This window comes from Rhinoraja longicauda, chromosome 8, assembly GCF_053455715.1.
Source record: "Rhinoraja longicauda isolate Sanriku21f chromosome 8, sRhiLon1.1, whole genome shotgun sequence".
Taxonomy (NCBI): domain Eukaryota; kingdom Metazoa; phylum Chordata; class Chondrichthyes; order Rajiformes; family Arhynchobatidae; genus Rhinoraja; species Rhinoraja longicauda.
Window position 1 is genome coordinate 23,156,778 of NC_135960.1, and position 19,045 is coordinate 23,175,822.

The window sequence follows — 19,045 nt, forward strand, 5'->3', positions numbered from 1 at the left end:
CATTCATTGTGATCATGGCTGATCATTCACAATCAGTAACGGGTGCCTGCCTTCTCCCCATATCCCTTGATTCCACTAACCCCTAGAGCTCTATCTAACTCTCTTTTAAATTCATCCAGTGAATTGGCTTCCACTACCTTCTGTGGCAGAGAATTCCACAAATTCACAACTCTCTGAGTGAAAAAGTTTCTTCACAACTCAGTTTTAAATGGCCTCCTCCTTTATTCTTAGACTGTGGCCCCTGGTTCTGGACTCCCCCAACTTTGGGAACATTTTTCCTGCATCTAGCCCTTTTATAATTATATGCGTCTCTATAAGATCCCCTCTCATCCTTCTAAACTCCAGTGAATAAAAGCCCAGTCTTTCCATTCTTTCCTCATATGACAGTACCTCCATACCAGGGATTAACCTCATGAACCTACGTTGCACTGCCTCAATAGCAAGGACTTCCTTCCTCGAATTAGGAGACCAAAACTGCACACAATACTCCAGATGTGGTCTCACCAGGGCCCTATACAACTGCAGAAGGACCTCTTTGTTCCTTTACGCAAATCCTCTTATTATGAAGGCCAACATGCCATTAGCATTCTTTAAAATATTACTGGTTTTCATTGGGTCAAAACATTGGTTATGAGTGCATTACAGTTTTCATTGCTCACATATTCAGATTATAAATATAAAGCAAGTCCAGGTCTCTAATAAACAGAATGAAATACTCTGCTGATGGACCCAGAGATATATTTGCAGACACAAGGTATCCATTATACTCAGTAATAATTACAACCCTCAGGATTATCATATCATATCATCATATCATATCATATATATACAGCCGGAAACAGGCCTTTTCGGCCCTCCAAGTCCGTGCCGCCCAGCGATCCCCGTACATTAACACTATCCTACACCCACTAGGGACAATTTTTACATTTACCCAGCCAATTAACCTACAAACCTGTACGTCTTTGGAGTGTGGGAGGAAACCGAAGATCTCGGAGAAAACCCACGCAGGTCACGGGAAGAACGTACAAACTCCTTACAGTTCAGCACCCGTAGTCAGGATCGAACCTGAGTCTCCGGCGCTGCATTCGCTGTAAAGCAGCAACTCTACCGCTGCGCTACCGTGCCGCAACCTCAACTTCAAAAACAACTTCAAAAGATTGAAAAAAATGGAAAATACGAAAAACAAAATATTTATTTGAGCCAAAGGGTATGGCTAAACCTGAACATATTTCCTTCCAAAGCATTGAGAAACAGTGGGTTTCTAATTTAAACAGATGAAAAACAGGATAGAACACTGTTAACGGGAATCAAATAATGGTTATCAAATTAAATGATTTTAGTCAATGAAGAGGGGGAGAATTTATTTTTCTCCAAACAAATGGAAAATAATTGTTCTTTTACAAATAAGGACTGAAATTCTCAAATGCTGGAAAATGTTGCACACAAAAATTGTACACAAAAATTAAAAACCTCTAAAATAAGCCAATTCCATTAGTACTGAATTCCATCAGTCTGAAGGAGGGTCTCGACCAGAATGTCTCCCATTTCTTCTCTCCATAGATTCTGTCTGTCCCGCTGAGTTACTCCAGTATTTTGTGTCTAAGTACTGCGAGGAAGACTGATACCTCAAAACAATAATGTCTGCTAATGAGAATTGGGGGCAGTAAGTATAGATTACCTGATAATCTATAGATTACCTGATAGATTACCTGACGTATAGATTACCTGGGTGTCATGGTGCACCAGTCATTGAAAGCAAGCGTGCAGGTGCAGCAGGCAGTGAAGAAAGCGAATGGTATGTTGGCATTCATAGCAAGAGGATTTGAGTTTAGGAGCAGGGAGGTTCTACTGCAGTTGTACAGGGCCTTGGTGAGACCGCACCTGGAGTATTGTGTGCAGTTTTGGTCTCCTAATCTGAGGAAAGACATTTTTGCCTTTGAGGGAGTACAGAGAAGGTTCACTAGATTGATCCCTGGGATGGCGGGACTTTCATATGAAGAAAGACTGGATAGACTAGGCTTGTACTCGCTGGCATTTAGAAGCCTGAGGGGGGATCTTATAGAAACATATAAAATTCTTAAGGGGTTGGAGAGGCTAGAAGCGGGAAGATTGTTCCCGATGTTGGGGGAGTCCAGAACCAGGGGTCACAGCTTAAGGATAAGGGGGAAGTCTTTTAGGACCGAGATGAGAAAACATTTCTTCATACAGAGAGTGGTGAGTCTGTGGAATTCTCTGCCACAGAAGGTAGTTGAGGCCAGTTCATTGGCTATATTTAAGAGGGAGTTAGATGTGGCCCTTTTTGCTAAAGGGATCAGGGGGTATGGAGAGAAGGCAGGTACAGGTTACTGAGCTGGATGATCAGCCATGATCATATTGAATGGCGGTGCAGGCTCGAAGGGCCGAATGGCCTACTCCTGCACCTATTTTCTATGTTTCTATGTTTCTAAAAGAATACCCTGCAGAGATAAACAATAGGTAGTCCCAGTAAATAAGTTAATGAGATGCATATCAAGGTGTTGATAAGTTTGGAGTCCTGCCTTCCCAAATCATCTTTTCAGAAGAATTATTTAGAGGATTCACTTAGATAATTCACTGACAGTCCCAAAATGGCGGCGCTGCCATAGCAGCTGTGGCTTACCTGCGGTCCATTTGTCTTTGTGTTTTGTTGTTTTTTTGTGTCTTAATTGTCGATGTGATGTCGTGTTTTTGTGTTTGTGTACTATGTGTGGGTGTGTGGGTGGGTGTGTGGGTGTGTGGGTGTGGGGGGGAACTGTAAAATTGTAAATATGTGTCCCTTCCGAACGGAGACCCGACCTTTGTTTTCTGGGTCGGGTCTCCGTTCCTGCTGCGGCCTACCATCGGCCCAACTCCTGGAGCTGGCGGCCTCCAGGGCTCTGGTTCGCAGAGGCCGCGGATCGGACTTACCATCAGCGGAGTCGGCCTTCTTCGGAGGCTGCGGGTGCGGCTGCGACTCGCCTTAGGCTCGGGCCGCGTGGATGCCGACATCGGGAGCTCCGGCAGCGGCAGCGTGTTCGCCCGCTCCGGAACGCGGGGCTTGGGTCGCGGACATTTCACCGTCCGGCGCGGCCTAAAATAGGCCGCGGGATTTTTCTCTGTTGGGCGGGGGCTTCAATGTCGGGAGCCACGACCGTCCCGACGTGCAGCAACAGCGGCAGCATGTTCGCCCGCCCCGGATCGCGGGGCTTGGGTCGGCCCGCTGCGGACCAACCGGCGCGGCCTGCAACCACAACAACCTGACCGCGGGAGAAGACGGCAGGGGAAGGGAAAAGACATTGTGGCCTTCCATCACAGTGAGGAGAGGACTGGAGGAGACTCACTGTGATGGATGTTTCTTTTTTTGTGTGTTTTTGGGGTTGTGTAATCTGCCTATTTTAATGCTTTTATTGTTGGACTGTGGGTGACTGAATTTCGTCCAAAAAACTCGTTTTTTGGATGACAAATAAAGCTATCTTGAATCTCTCTTGATATTTTATCAATGGACATAAACAAGATGTACCAGGGGTGTGAGTGTGGACTGTATGAAATGATTGGTTTAGTTTAGTTTAGTTTAGAGATGCAATGTGGAAATCGGTCCTTCAGCCCACTGAGTCCACGCCAACCATCGATCACCCGCACACTAGTTCTATGTTAGACCACTTTCGCAATCTACACACGAGGAGCAATTTACAGAAGCCAATTAACCTACAAACCTGCACGTCTTTGGAATGTGGGAGGAAACTGGAACATCCCCAAGAAAACCCATGCGGGTACAGGAAGTCTGTACATACTCCACTCAGACAGCACCTGTAGTCAGGATCGAACCTGCGTCCCTGGCATGTGAAGGAAGGAGCTGCAGATGCTGGTTTAAAACGAAGATAGACACAAAATGCTGGACTAACTCAGCGGTACAGGCAGCATCACTGGATAGAAGGAAAGGGTGATGAGTTACTCCCGCATTTTGTGTCCATCCCTGGCATGTGAGGCAGCAGCACTATCACTGCACCATTGTGCTGCCAAACCCCTGGACAGAAGACCCAAGGGACTGTTTTCAACTAGAATATGGAAAGAAAGGGATAGAAACCTTGACCACAGGCACCATCAGATTCTGGATTCAAACAAGGAAGAGGAGAGGCTCCTCTCTCCAATCTCCAAGGAAGAAGCCAGTAAGTAACGCAGATAGCAAAAGCAGCCGAGGTGATGTTGTATATCATCATGTTAAACCAGGGGCTAAAGTCAAACTTTTTCTATCCATTTTGCATGAACATCATTCATTGTTCTAGTACATGAAACTTAGGGTAGAAGAATGAAAGAGAAAGCTTTAAAGTGACTGATGGGAAATTACAAATACCCTTGATCATGGAGTGTTCAACAGTAGATTCTATATTCTACATTCTACATTTTACATTCCTTAGAACCTCCCCAATAGACATTCATGGAATTATAGCTCAAAATATATTTTAAGCCCTCTTGCATCAGCTGTTGAAGTTCTTCTTGCAGAATTCTGGCAAATTGTATCACTTGCTTGATAATCTAATGTTCCTGTAATGTTACATTACCCTTTTGAGAACATCTGCAGGAGATTGAAAGTAATTACAGAAAAGGAAAACACTTCTGCCTTCATTCCCAGTCTGACCTCTCTGTCATGGGCCTCCTCCAGTGCCATAGTGAGGCCCACCGGAAATTGGAGGAACAGCACCTCATATTTCGCCTGGGCAGTTTGCAGCTCGGTGGTATGAACGTCGACTTCTCCAACTTTAGATAGCTCCTCTGTCCCTCCCTTCCCCTCCTCCTTCCCAGATCTCCCTCTATCTTCCTGTCTCTACCTATATCCTTCCTTTGTCCCGCCCCCCTGACATCAGTCTGAAGAAGGATCTCGACCCGAAACGTCACCCATTCCTTCTCTCCCGAGATGCTGCCTGACCTGCTGAGTTACTCCAGCATTTTGTGAATAAAACACTTCTGCTGTTAGGTTCCTCTTCCAAACAGCATTTTTTTTCTGATTTACTGGTCAACAGCATTAATGGCAGAAGCTGATGATGTAATTTGAACTAATTTTGTCATCGGTTTTCTGACATTATACGCATAAAATAAAACACTACTTGCTTCTTCAGGTATCCATTTTAGTTACATTAGACAAAAGATAGATTCAGTGACAATGAGCCTGCTGATGCTTTGCTGTTTGTACATTGTGGCAACAAACAGATCAAAGTCATAGAAATTGCATCTGCAAAACAAGCCCATTGGTATAAAATGTACAAACAATGCTTAAATACATGAAAATTTATAATACCTATCAGCACATTCAAGATTTGTGAAAATGATTTTCAGACTCTACAGCAGGAATAAAGGTCCATGCTGCCTGAATTGGTCCAACATTGAATCTGCCAGTGTCGCCTGGTGGAGGGATGGATCAATGGACTTAAATAATAGCAGCAAGCACCACACCGACAAGGGTTTTCCCTGCATGGGAATGTGCAGTCTACTCAAAGGGTTACAGATTACAAAGGGTCTGACGATTTCAAAAATATTGATGCAACTTAGCAGAAAGTAAAAGAAAAAAAAGTTGTAGTCAGCATATGAACCATCCAAACATTATCCTACAGACTGATGAGATGAACATCAGTGTTGGGCAATTTACTGGAGAGGACTCTGAGAGATAGGATCTATATGCATTTGGAAAGGAAAGGACTAATTAGGGATAGTCAGTGTGGCCTTGTACATGGCAAATTGTGTTTCACGATTGAATTTTTTAAATCAGACTTTTGAAGGGGTAACCAAGAATTTTGATGAGTGAAGTGTGGAAGACGTTGTCTATATGGACATGAGAAGGGCCTTTGACAAGGTAACACATGGCAGGCTGGTCTGAAAGGTTAGATCCCATGCGATAAGGATGAGCTAACTGTTGGGGTACAAAACTTTCTTGATGCAGGATACAGAGGGTGTTGGTAGAAGGTTGTTTTTCAGACTAGATGAAAATGAGTTGTGTGCCATTGCAGGAGAGGATGTGGAAACTTTGGAGAGGATGCAGAAGAGGTCTGCCTAAATGCTGCCTGAATTTGAGAGTATTAGCTATAATACCAGGGTGGAAATGTAAATAGCTTTAAGGTGAGAGGGACAAAATTTGAAGGCAATGCAATGGGCTTTTTTTTTAGATACACAGAGAGCGATGGGTGCCTGGAACCCGCTGCCAGTGTGGGGGTGGGGGTGGCAGATAGTGGCATGTAAGAGGCTTTTAGTCTGACACATAATTTGCAGGGAATAGAGGGATATGAATCACTCGCATGCAGAAGATATTAGTTTAACTGGGCATTATGTTTGGCACAGGCATTGTGGGTCAAAGGGTCTTTCCCTGTGCTGTATTTTTCTATGTTAACAGCCTTTGAATGTTTCTAAATGTCAGAGATGCTTAGGAATATTTCACAATCAGTTAGGTCCGGCAGACCGAGCAGACAGAGGATCCAGCTGCCGAGAGATTTTCCTCCATTGGGTCATGGATGAGGATTTTCTGGTCTGCCCACTTGATATAACCCTGCCATCGCACTGGGCTCTGGCATTTAGGCATGGGACAAATGCTGGCTGCATTAACACCAGCACATCTGGCTAAGTCAAAATTCAATAAAGAAACATTGACACATGACTCCAGATGTATATACTCTCGTGTCTTGAAGTGCAATACAATATTAAAAAACTTTTGATGTTAAATTATATCAATTGATTATAATTAGAAATAAAGATCTTGCATTTAGGAAGAACATTTATGACAACCGTTCTTAAAGAGAAACAAGATATACCTTGGAAACGCAATTACTGTTGTACATAGGAATCACAGCAAAAGGTACAACATTCTGCTCCACAACATGCAACCCTCGCACACCCACCGCAAACACCAAAGTAGTTCCAATTCAGTGTCTGCTATGGATTGACATACTTAATATATGTCAATATATGTCAATATATGCCCCATCCTACCTGACCGACCTCCTCCACAGGCACACTCCCACCTGCACCCTCCGCTCTGCCGCTGCCAATCTCCTATCCCCCCACATCCGGACTAAACTCAGATCCTGGGGGGACAGGGCTTTCTCCATCGCTGCTCCCACCCTATGGAACTCACTACCCCAAACCGTTAGAGACTCCCCCACACTCACCACATTCAAAACATCGCTGAAGTCTCACCTGTTCAGTACTGCCTTCAACCACTGAAGGTCACCTCACCTACTGTCTCCTTTCTCTGTTCATTTATTTATTTACTTATTTATCTATTTATTAATTTCCCTATGTTCTCAAAATCTCTGTAAAGCGTCTTTGAGTATATGAAAAGCGCTATATAAATAAAATGTATTATTATTATTATTATTATTAAGAAGAGAATTATACTGCATTGCTTATTACTGTGATACAAATAATTGACACTAGAAGGATGTGCGCAGAGTATAGATTATGGTGTTGATCAGTTTGCAATGCTAATTTGACACCAGCCCTGCCATGTTGGATCTGAAAGTTGCAACTTGCCTGATGGCAGCATGTTCCTCCACCAATGGTAAGATCCACCCCACTTGCACATATTAAAGAGAAACCAACTATTTCATTTATTGAATTTATCCCCGCTCTTTCCATGTTTGTAAAAGTGTGCACACCGGGGAACTTTTTTATTTGTTCTGGTGGCATGAGTGGGGGAATGATCAGGGTACACACAAAGCAAGAAAGGCCACTGCAAAGGATAGAAGTAAAAGGATGAGGGAGAAGTGTACTCAGTGGATATCATCACTGATATGTGTCACTTGCTCCAACTGCAATAATCAAGAATGAACAAGAAATTAATTGGCAGTGACCTCTTAGGTGGCCAAAGCCATGAACCTTTTTGATTTGAACTTCCAGGTTGGACCTGTGAATATACGAAACATTTCACAATTTGTTTCCTCTGATGCGTTAGAAAGTCTGCTGATACTTTCCATTCAAAGGTATTTGGTTGGTCAGGCAGTATCTCTGGTGAAAAGGAACAGGTGACGGTTTGGGTCAGAACCCTTTTTCGGATCCTTGACCCGAAACGTCACCAGTTCCTTTTCTCCAGAGATGCTGCCTGGCCCGCTGAGTTGCTCCAGCACTTTGGGTCGATCTTCAGTATAAACCAGCATCTGCAGTTCCTTCTAACACAAAGACATTTGGTTCCCTGGTGTCAGGTCAGTGGTAGGTGGAGCGATCATGTGACTTTAGAACGATTGTCAGCCTCTTCTGTATCGCAGTGTAAAATTGTCTGCACATATTTCACATGGAGGGAGCTGCATGACCATTGAGCTTATTCACGGCCTGGATGGATTGCACTCTCTCAGTGACCAGATGATATGCAACCATAAATAGAGCACAGTGCTGAATACAATACAATACAATACAATATATCTTTATTGTCATTGTACAGGGGTACAACAAATAGCAACTACTGCTACTGATCCCACTCCAGTCCTGTAATGCTCAGAATAGCAGGTCTCAGAATTTTGTGGGTTTTCCACATGCTACTCAAAAATCACTGGAGGAGAAAGGAGAAAATGCAAAAACCTTTCTGACCAGCTAATTAGCCAGAAATAACTCGCAACTAGCTGTTGCTACCTGAGCCATTTTCCTACTGCAACTGATTGCAGTTACTTTCAGAACATGGGAAATAAATTTGCTTATTTCTAGCGTTTTGAAAATTTTCAGCAGTCTCTTCCTTCGAAATGATGAGCTACAGAAATCTTTCCCTTGCCTCTTTCACCACCCCCGGGGTGCAGTCCATCTGTCATGGAAAACACACTAATTTCTCAGCCTTGTGGGCTAGAAACGTCTGCTTTACAAAGGGAGCCCACAGGATACATGATTGATGTTCAATGATATATTGTTAGCTTTCTCTCAAGTACTTATCTCCAAGAAATAGCAATTTACTGCATTAATTACCTCCTGCCCATCCTCACGTTCAAATCCATTTGAGTCTCAGTGTTTTTTTTCCTTCCTGACTACACCTTCTTGTTATTCCATTAAAAAGATGCAAGCCTAGAAAAAATAATAATTTGAGCATCTTTTTAATGTCCAAATTATACACAAAAATGATTTCACACAGAGTGCATAATGCTGCCTCTCAGCTCCATGTGACATTACATCCAACTGAAAACCAGACCAGGTGTGGTTTATTATTGAAACGTGTACAGAGATAAAGAGAAAAACTTTTGTTTGCATGCTATTCAATTAGATCAGATAATACTTTTCATGAATATAATCAAGCCATACACAAGAGCAACAGGAAGAGCAAAGAGAAAAATACCAGAGTGCAGATTATAATTTTGCAGCATTGTAATGTTACAGTTCCTGGATAAATGTCCAAAGTCCGCAATGAAGCAGGTTGGAAGCTCCATACCATGCCCTGGCTTATCGGAGGACCATTCGGAAGCCTGATAACAGAGAGGCAGAAGCTGAACTTCTGATTGCAATGCACAATCGCATGTCAGACAATATCAGGTACATTTGTGATATTTCTGGCAAATATTCAAATTTTGTAACCTATGACATTCCTTTGTCACATGAAAAATTATGAAAATGAACAGATTTTCCCTCAGCAAATTGCAAAAGAAACACAAACTGAAAGACTCTCAATGCAGCATGAACATTTTGTTCAGGTATCTACAAGCCTCATTTTCCATTGCTCAGTGTATATATGCACATAGTATCCCTTCAATCACTGCAACATTTCTCTATCCACCTGAGTTAAAAATGTTAGGGATTCAACCAGACCAGTCATCCTACACCTCACAGTTGCTTTGCAATGAGGACAGATGACTGCATTGGGGAGAGGATATGGGGGAGCACACACACAGATTGGAGACTGTTCTTTGCCCACCTTGCTTGATTATTACCATCTCCATGGCAACCTTTTCTGTAGCTGTGGCTGCTAAGCAGAGAGAATATTTGAGGTCAAAGCATCTTCCCAGTAGGTAGCTCAGCAATGGAGTGCAATCTCTTCAACCGGCTGTTAATAGAAACCATGTAGATAGATACCGAGGCATGTTTCAGTAACAAATATCCTAATAAATGTTTTAACCATGTTTTCTTTCATTTTTCCAATTTTGTCATAAATGACTGCATGCAACATATGTTATTGCACAAATTAGGGTGCAGGATGATAGATTCAGGATCAGTTCCTGTGGATTGTAGCTAATGTCATCCCATGTTTTAAGAAAGGAGGGAGAGAGAAAACTGGGAATTATAGACCAGTTAGCCTGCATTAGTGGTGGGGAAGATGCTGGAATTAATTATAAAAGATGAAATATCGGCACATTTGGATAGCAGTAAAAGGATCAGTCCGAGTCAGCATGGATTTATGAAGAGGAAATCATGCTTGAGTAATCTTCTGGAATTTTTTGAGGATGTAACTAGGAAAATGGACAAAGGAGAGCCAGTGGATGTAGTGTTCCTCGACTTTCAGAAAGCATTTGATAAGGTCCCACATAGATTAGTGAGCTAATTAGAGCACATGATATTAGGGTTAGGGTACTGACATGGATAGAAAATTGGTTGGCAGACAGAAAACAAAGAGTAGGGGTTAACGGGTCCCTTTCAGAATGGCAGGCAGTGACTAGTGGGGTACCGCAAGGCTCGGTGCTGGGACCGCAGCTATTTACAATATATATTAATGATTTAGATGAAGGAATTAAAAGTAACATTAGCAAATTTGCAGATGACACAAAGCAGGGTGGTAGTGTGAACTGTGAGGAAGGTGCTATGAGGTTGCAGGGGCAGGTTGCGTGAGAGGGCAGATGCATGGCAGATGCAGTTTAATGTGGATAAATGTGAGATTATCCACTTTGGTGGTAAGTACAGGAAGGCAGATTATTATCTGAATGGTGTCAAGTTAGGAAAACGGGAAGTACAACAAGATCTGGGTGTCCTTGTACATCAGTCACTGAAAGTTAGCATGCAGGTGCAGCAGGCAATGAAGAAAGCTAACTGCATGTTGGCCTTCATAACAAGAGGAGTTGAGTATCAGAGCAAAGAGGTCCTTCTGCAGTTGTACAGGGCCCTGGTGGGACCACACCTGGAGAATTGTGTGCATTTTTGGTCTCCAAATTTGAGGAAGAACATTCTTGCTTTTGAGGGAGTGTAGCATAGGTTCACTAGGTTAATTCCCAGGATGGCGGGACTGTCATATGTTGAAAGAATGGAGCGACTGGGCTTGTATACACTGGAATTTAGAAGGATGAGAGGGGATCTTATTGAAACATATAAGATTATTAAGGGATTGGACACGCTAGAGGCAGGAAACATGTTCCCAATGTTGGGGGAGTCCAGAACCAGGGGCCACAGTTTAAGAATAAGGGGTAGGCCATTTAGAACGGAGATGAGGAAAAACTTTTTCACCCAGAGAGTTGTGAAGCTGTGGAATTCTCTGCCTCAGAAGGCAGTGGAGGCTGATTCTCTGGATGCTTTCAAGAGAGAGTTACATAGAGCTCTTAAAGATAGTGGAGTCAAGGGATATGGGGAGAAGGCAGGAACGGGGTACTGATTATGGATGATCAGCCATAATCACAATGAATGGCGGTGCTGGCTCGAAGGGCCGAATGGCCTACTCCTGCACCTATTGTCTATTGTCTATTGTCTAAGTCCAGATTCTATGCTGACAATTACATTCACATAACTGTTGAGTCTTAAAGTCTTTAAACTTCAATGCTTCCAATGTCAGAGGTTTACTATGAAGAGTTTAGCTATTAACTTTTCAATATTAAAGCAGTGGCAAAAAAAAAGTTGTTAACTTGCCATTTGGCTTTCGAAAATGGATGGGAAATGCAACTTACAAATAAAATCCTCCATTTTCTTTCACCATTTATTGCTCGATACCATACTTGAAAGTATTGTGTCTAACCTTCCCCATATCCAATGTGCACAACCATTTCTTAGTACTATGTGGAGTGAATCAAAATGTTTGAAGATTAGATTCTGTGATGGTGGAGACTCAGAAGACAGGTGGGTAATCCATGAACACATCTATCTGCAGATGGATGTTAAAGTATTCGTTTCTTGCAGGATCCAATAGTTATTGCAGTTGGCAGTTCTTTAATTGTTCACCTCTGTGCACAAAGATTTTGATCTCATCCAATGATCCATTTCAAAAATATTACTTAATTCATAAAATTTGAAAATATTTAATACACTAGATTCATCTGTCTGCCTTCTTGGCACATGCTATGACATTCCATTTGTATTATCTCAGCATGATGCCAAATTTCCTTTATATATATTACTTGAGGAGGAGTCCCTCGTGATTTTATTTTTACTACACACATGTTCCAGCTTCATTATGTAAAGCCTAGAGATCTTTAAACTGTGGCATCCCCCCTTACAACCTTTGCAGCAGCAACAGGTTTCAATGAGATCCTTGGCCTAGTTAGCACTACTTAATCATGGACTGCTCTTTGCACCTGAAACCAGCAAGTTTTCACAGCAACAAGAGAACCTCTTTCAGTGAGTTCATAATTTTTCAGAAGCAGTTGCTTATTTCAGTGTCCTTAATGCATCTATAACTAATGACCAACACCTCAGGGCAGCCTGTGGAACACCAAGCCTTAGGTGATCAAAATGTTCAGGATGAGTGAGAACAAAGACATCAAATGCTTCTCCTTCCAAACTCTCCTGGGAAATCTGCATTCCAGTGTCGATAGAAAATGGATCTCAGAAGCAGTTCAGGCTAGCAGTGTAACAGTGATGAGATTCCAGTTGGGCATGAAGGAGCTGCCGGGAAGACCCCTTCTTACTACCGACCAAGTAAGAAATAATCTTATTTATTAGTTGATGGTTTGCAAATTGCATATATTTGATCCTGCTTAAGTCCATCAGATATGAGAGGAATAGATCGGGTAGACGCACAGTGTCTCTTGCCCAGAGTTGGGAAATCGAGAACGAGAGGACGTAGGTTTAATGTGAAGGGGGAAAGATTTAATAGGAATCTGAGGGGTAACTTTTTCACACAAAAGGTGTTGGGGTGTATGGGGTGAGCTGCCAGAGGAGGTAGTTGAGGCAGGTACTATTGCAATGTTTAAGAAACAATAACACAGGTACATGGATGGGACAGGTTTGGAAGGATATGAGGCAAAAGCAGGCAGGTGGGACCAGCATGTAGATGGGACATGTCAGTCGGTGTGGGCATGTTGGGCTGGAGTGCCTGTTTCCGCACTGTATGCCTCCATGACTCGTATATGCATTTAATTTTAAGCATTACCAGTGTGCCCTTGGCATATTTGTCTGCAGATCTCTCATCGAATACAATTCTGCTGATGACTCATAATACCTCATGATTTCTGAACTTTTTCCATTTGGCCTGACTGTAGTGCCACACTTCTTAGAGAGCCTGCTCAATCTAAAGAGGGAGATGTCTTTCAAGGATAGTGCAAACATTATACGTATGCACACTCCCTTGGAGAGACATGAATAGAATTCATATTCCGTTCTTTTGGAAGGGTATGTTCCTTTGTGCTATTGGTCTAATATGCGTGCACATAATCCATGACCACTTGTAATTTTATTAATTCAGTGACAGGAAGTGACATTATTGGCATTGCTTTGACACAGTCATTTGCTTGTGCATTTTTCAGAGAACAATTAAGAGTTAACCACATTGTTGTAAGCATAACAGATTCCATTCCCTGAAGGACATTGGAGAACCAGATGGGATTTTACAACAACCCCACAGTTTGATTGTCACCATTACTGACGCTAGCTTTTTATTTTAATTTAATGTACCCAGCTGCCAGAGTGTGATTCAAATTCAATCACTGCACGCCACGAGTCCAAGGTTCTGGTTACCAGGCCAGTAACCCGATTATAATTTTAATTGATCGTCAGTAGGGGTTGTGCCCCCAGTTTGATCACCATTTTGCACATCCCTGTTCTCATGGGCAGATGAATCTGCAACACGTAGCTCGACAGGGATAACGTCAAATGGCATTTTGCCTTGTGTTGGATTCTCACAACCTGCTACAGACCCAGTTTGGCATCTTCTGGAGTCTGTCAGCTTGGTTCACACTGTCATTTCTCAGTGGCAATTGATAATGGACATTGAAGATCCCCCCCACCTCAAGCATATGCTGCAATCTTACTGCCTTCATTGGTTCTTTCAAGTGGTGTTCAGCATGTAGGAATACTAATTTGTCAGAAGGAGGATTACTTGCTCATATTCAACCTGATTCCATAAGACTTCACATAGCCTGGAATGTTGACAGATCCGAGAGAACTTTATCCCAATAGCATACCATGTGGTGCCAATGCCTTTATGTCCATGCTGCCATTGGCTCTAGATCTGTCTAGGGTAATAATGGCAAGATCTGAAACGTTGACTGAAATAATAATTACTCTTGGCAGTGACTCATCTAAGCTGCAATTGGATAGAGATAGATTGAGTAATTGGGTGAGAATCTAACAAATGGAATTTAATGTAGGGGAAATGGGAGATCATGCACACCAGTAAGAGGAATATTATGGTGGACTACTTTCTAAAAGGAGACAAACTGCAAAGACTGACATTCAGAATGGTTAAACTCGAGTAAATGAGTCACAAAATAATTAGTTGGTAGGTTCAACAAATAGTTAAGAAGGTAAATGATATGTTTGCCATTATTGCAAACGGAATGCTGTTTAGATATCATACATACTTTTGATCTCAGAGTCATAAAGTCATACAGCACAGAAATAGGCCCTTCAATTCAACTCATCCATACCGGTCAAGATGCCCCACCTAAGATAGTCCCATTTCCTCATGTTTAGTCCATATCCCTCCAAGCCCTTCCTATCCATGCAAATGCCCAAATGGTTTTTAAATGTCATTTTTGTACCTGATTCAACTACTTCCTCTAGCAGTTTGTTCCATATACACACTACCCCATGTGATAATGTTGCTCCTCGAGTCCTTATTTAAATCTTTCCACTCTCACCTTAAATCTATACCCTCTAATTCTTGATTTCCCTATCCTGAGGAAAATACTCTGTAATTCACCTTATCTAATATAATAATGATCACCTCTCAGTCTCCTGCACTCAAATAAATAAAGTCCCTACCTCTCCAACCTCTCCATATAGCTCAGGCCCTCAAAACCTGGAAATATCCTCATAAATCTTCTCTGCACTCTTTCCAGCTTAATGGCATCTTTCTTATAGCAGGGCGACTGACCAAAACTGAACACAATTCTCCAAATGGGGCCTCGCCACTGCCTTGTACAATTATAACACCACATTCCAACTTCTGTATACAACTTCCTGAACAATGAAGGCCAGCATGCCAAAAGCCTTCTTCACTAACCTCCCTACATTCAATGCCACTTTCAGGCAACTGTGTACTTATACTCCTGGATCTAACCGCTCTACAACACTTGCCATGGCCTATTGCTCACTACTGCTCAGTGTAGGCTCTGCCCTAGTTTGACTTCCCAAAGTGCAACACCTCACACTTATCTGAATTAAACTCCATAAGCCTTTCCTCGGCCTAGTTGCTCAGCTGTTCGAGATCCCAATCTGTTTACCAAAAAAAAGGATATAGTAGCATTGCAATAATCCCATGGAGATTTATCAGGGGAAAGAAAGGGGGGACCAAACAGATCATAAAGTAAATATTGACATTAATGGACTGGTCAAAACACAGATCATGCATCCAAGAGCCAGAGAGTGGTAAAAATACAAAACCCATCACCACGAGTCCTCAAAGGCTTCCTTGCTATTCACTTCAAAAGAGACCTCATACACTTAAGAGGGAAATGGGCATAGAGGAATACTTGTGTAAGTGTGAAGCAACAATTGGACAGGGCAGAGATCCATGCAGTGTACAATCACCAAAAGAGACCAGAATGAGCCAACTTACTCATAGGGAAGAGACCCCTCGGCCCACAGTGCTCATGTCATACCAATCACGGTCCCTCAGCACAGAGCAAATTAAGGAATTTGACAAACATGCAGCTGAACACAGATGGCTCTGCATGGGGGGGTCAGTAGAGCCCACATTTCATTTTCTATTTACTAATTGAAATCGAATTTTCATGAATTCATCAGAGAAGATAATTTAATGCGAAATAAAATGCTTATTTCTTTGACCTTTCTTGCTGTTTTCATTCCGATTTGTTATTGTGCAAAGTCTGCCCTGGTTTGAAAACAGATGTATGCAGTGAGCAAAATAACAAGCATCTCTAGTTTTGGGAGTGAGGAAATAGCTGTTTGGGAGGATGGTAAGGAAAGCAAATTATTAATAACTATTATAAATGCTTCATCTTTAAGGGCGGCACGGTGGCGCTGCTGTAGAGTTGCTGGCTTACAGTGCCAGAGACCCGGGTTTGATCCTGACTACAGGTGCTGACTGTACGGAGTTTGTACGTTCTCCCAATAATGTGCGTGTTTTGTCCGTGAGCTCGGGGTTCCTCCCACACTCCAAAGACATGCAGGTTTGCAGGCTAAATGGCTTGCTAAATTTGTAAATTGTCCCTAGTGTGTAGGATAGTGTTAGTGTGCGGGGAACGCTGGTCGGGACGGATTCGGTCGACTGAAGGGCCTGTTTCCGGGCTGTATCTCTGAACTAAATTATGCCGGGTTAAACTTATTGCCTCTGCCTGCATAAGATTGGTATCCCTTCATTCATGCTCATCCACACACGTAATTGTGCAATTACCTATCTGGATCTTTTGTAAGTTGGACAGGTATAATCGCATCCAGAATCCTGCTTATCCATAGATATGCTCGTTGAAATTGTGCCATTTCTGCCTGAGCTCATTTTAATTTGCAGGTCTTCACTGGTCCCCAAGAGCCTAATGGCAAACAGTAAAGTTCTAACAGGCAATTACCGTTTTGCTATCTTAAGCTTTGAAAACAAAGATTTCCATTTTATGAATCTTTTGGATCCATAGGTAATAAAAGCAATTCCACCTTCAAGGAATGTGGAAAAATAAATATTTGTATTGTAGAAGCCTTGAAAAAAATTGCTGAGCAGTCACTTCCCCAGCAGCTGAATGTCAACACACACAAAGCTTCATAACACTGCTGGGACTCTGATACTCCCATCTTGGTGTTAGATCCAAAGTCTCTTTGAGCATATGCCCTTTCAAGTGAAATTAATCAATCTTTTTATCACATCAGCAGCATCTGGAGCTGCAATTATCACACTGCTGAGAGCAAAATGAAAAGTACCAATCACAGGGGGAGTCCGGTTTTAGAAATTGCACAAGCAAAGTTTCATTATGTCCTGACTTCAACAACAATTCCACCAAATATTTTCTGAGCTCTCTGCTGTTTTAAAGGTGGAATGATTGCAACTCCGCATCTTTATTTCAACTCCACAGCTATGCTACAAGCCAAAATGAGGTGTCAAAAATATTAATCCCACATTAGCAAGGAAATATCTAGATCTTTACGTTTTATAAGTGGAACAGTAACTGTGATAGTAATTTTGTCGAATGACGTTTGTGAAGCTGTGCACACTTTACCATTGTTGTCCTGTGAAATGCAGCACAGAAAAACATGGCCCAGAATTTCCTAGCCACAGAATGCTCACTAATCATCTACCCACTAAACTCAAAGGTAACTTGTGCTTATTAACTGGCAGAAAACTATTTGGAGAATGTGGGCAACGAAGATTCCCTGGACATGAATGGCATCATGTGATAAGGAAAGTGCTAAACCTTGTACATAGAAATGCTAATCCATCTCAAAAGTTCTAGGAGCAGTATTAGGCCATTTGGCCTATCAAGTCTACTCCGCCATTCAAACATGCCTGATCTATCTTTTCCTCTTCACCCCATTCTCCTGCCTTCTCCCCATATCCCCAGACATCTCCCATTTAGCTGGCATGTTAACTACCTTTGAATGCTGTTGAAACCATCGTTAAAAAAAACATACAAAATGTACTTCATACTTAGAGATGCAGGATCAAAGAAGGCCCTTTACTTTGGCCCACTGAGCCCACGCCAACCATCAATCACCCATTCACACTAGTCCTATGTTATCACAGTTTCACATCCACTCGCCACACACATGGGCCAATTTACAGCAGCAAATCAAGCTACAAACCTGCACGTTATTGGGATGTGGGAGAAACCCACATGGTTACAGGGAGAACGTGTAAACTCCACACAGGCAGCACACGAGGTCAGGACCAAACCCAGGTCTCTGCCACTGTGAGGGAGCAATTCTACCAGTTGTGCCACTGTGATGAAGATTATTCACATGTCTTTTAAAACCCAATGTTTAAAGGTAAAACATAATTTAAGAATCTGTTTGTTTTTTAAAAATCACAAATGAAGAAAAAAATTTGATAATTTTTTCGTTACAGGCATTTCTCAGCATTAAAGGCAAGTTCATATCAAAATGAATTACGCAAATTGGAGGACCAACACCTCATAGCTACAACCCAATAGTATGAACATTGAATTCTCCAAATTAGGCAACACAATCCCCTGACTTTCTCCCCCCCCCCCCATCTCTTTCATGTGTCCCACCCTGATGTGCATCCAATGTATCTAATACTCTTTCCCTTCTACTATAGCACTGTGCTGTTTTTTTGTAAATCAGCGTCTGCAAGTTCAGATCTGCCATAGGTCCAGAAGGCTGATTCCCCAGTGTATTTGCTGGGATATTGCAGGAAGCTTATTCAGCATCAGTCAGTAGGATGCTGCTGACTTGATTGAGTTGCTTACAGCTGGGAAATTGTGCTGTATTTCTGCTGAATTTCTCAGGGTATTTTCACTACACACAGTGAAGTGATAATGTGAAAAATGGATAATGAAAGCTTATTGTTCCCACAAGCCTTTGATAGTAAATTCACTTAAGAAGCAAATCTCACCATTGTACTAAGCCTATTAAATTGAGAATGGGCTTTCACAGCAAAAGCCGATCCATCAAATGCTTTACCATCCTTTAATACATGTTCATTAATCCACAATCTTTCAGCCAACACAGTTTCTGTAGAATATCCATAGCATCTTTGCATTTTTTGATTCAACATCCAATCCTTCTCCTCTCTTTTGCAGTATATTGATAATTTTAGATAGCTATAGGA

General features: G+C 42.2%; 1 protein-coding gene across 4 annotated transcripts in view; it reads right to left on the bottom strand.

Moving 5' to 3' along the window:
• thsd7ba (thrombospondin, type I, domain containing 7Ba) overlaps positions 1–19,045 on the bottom strand; it is a 681,502-nt gene that overhangs the window by 605,697 nt on the left and 56,760 nt on the right. The gene's annotated exons all lie outside the window — the stretch shown is intronic.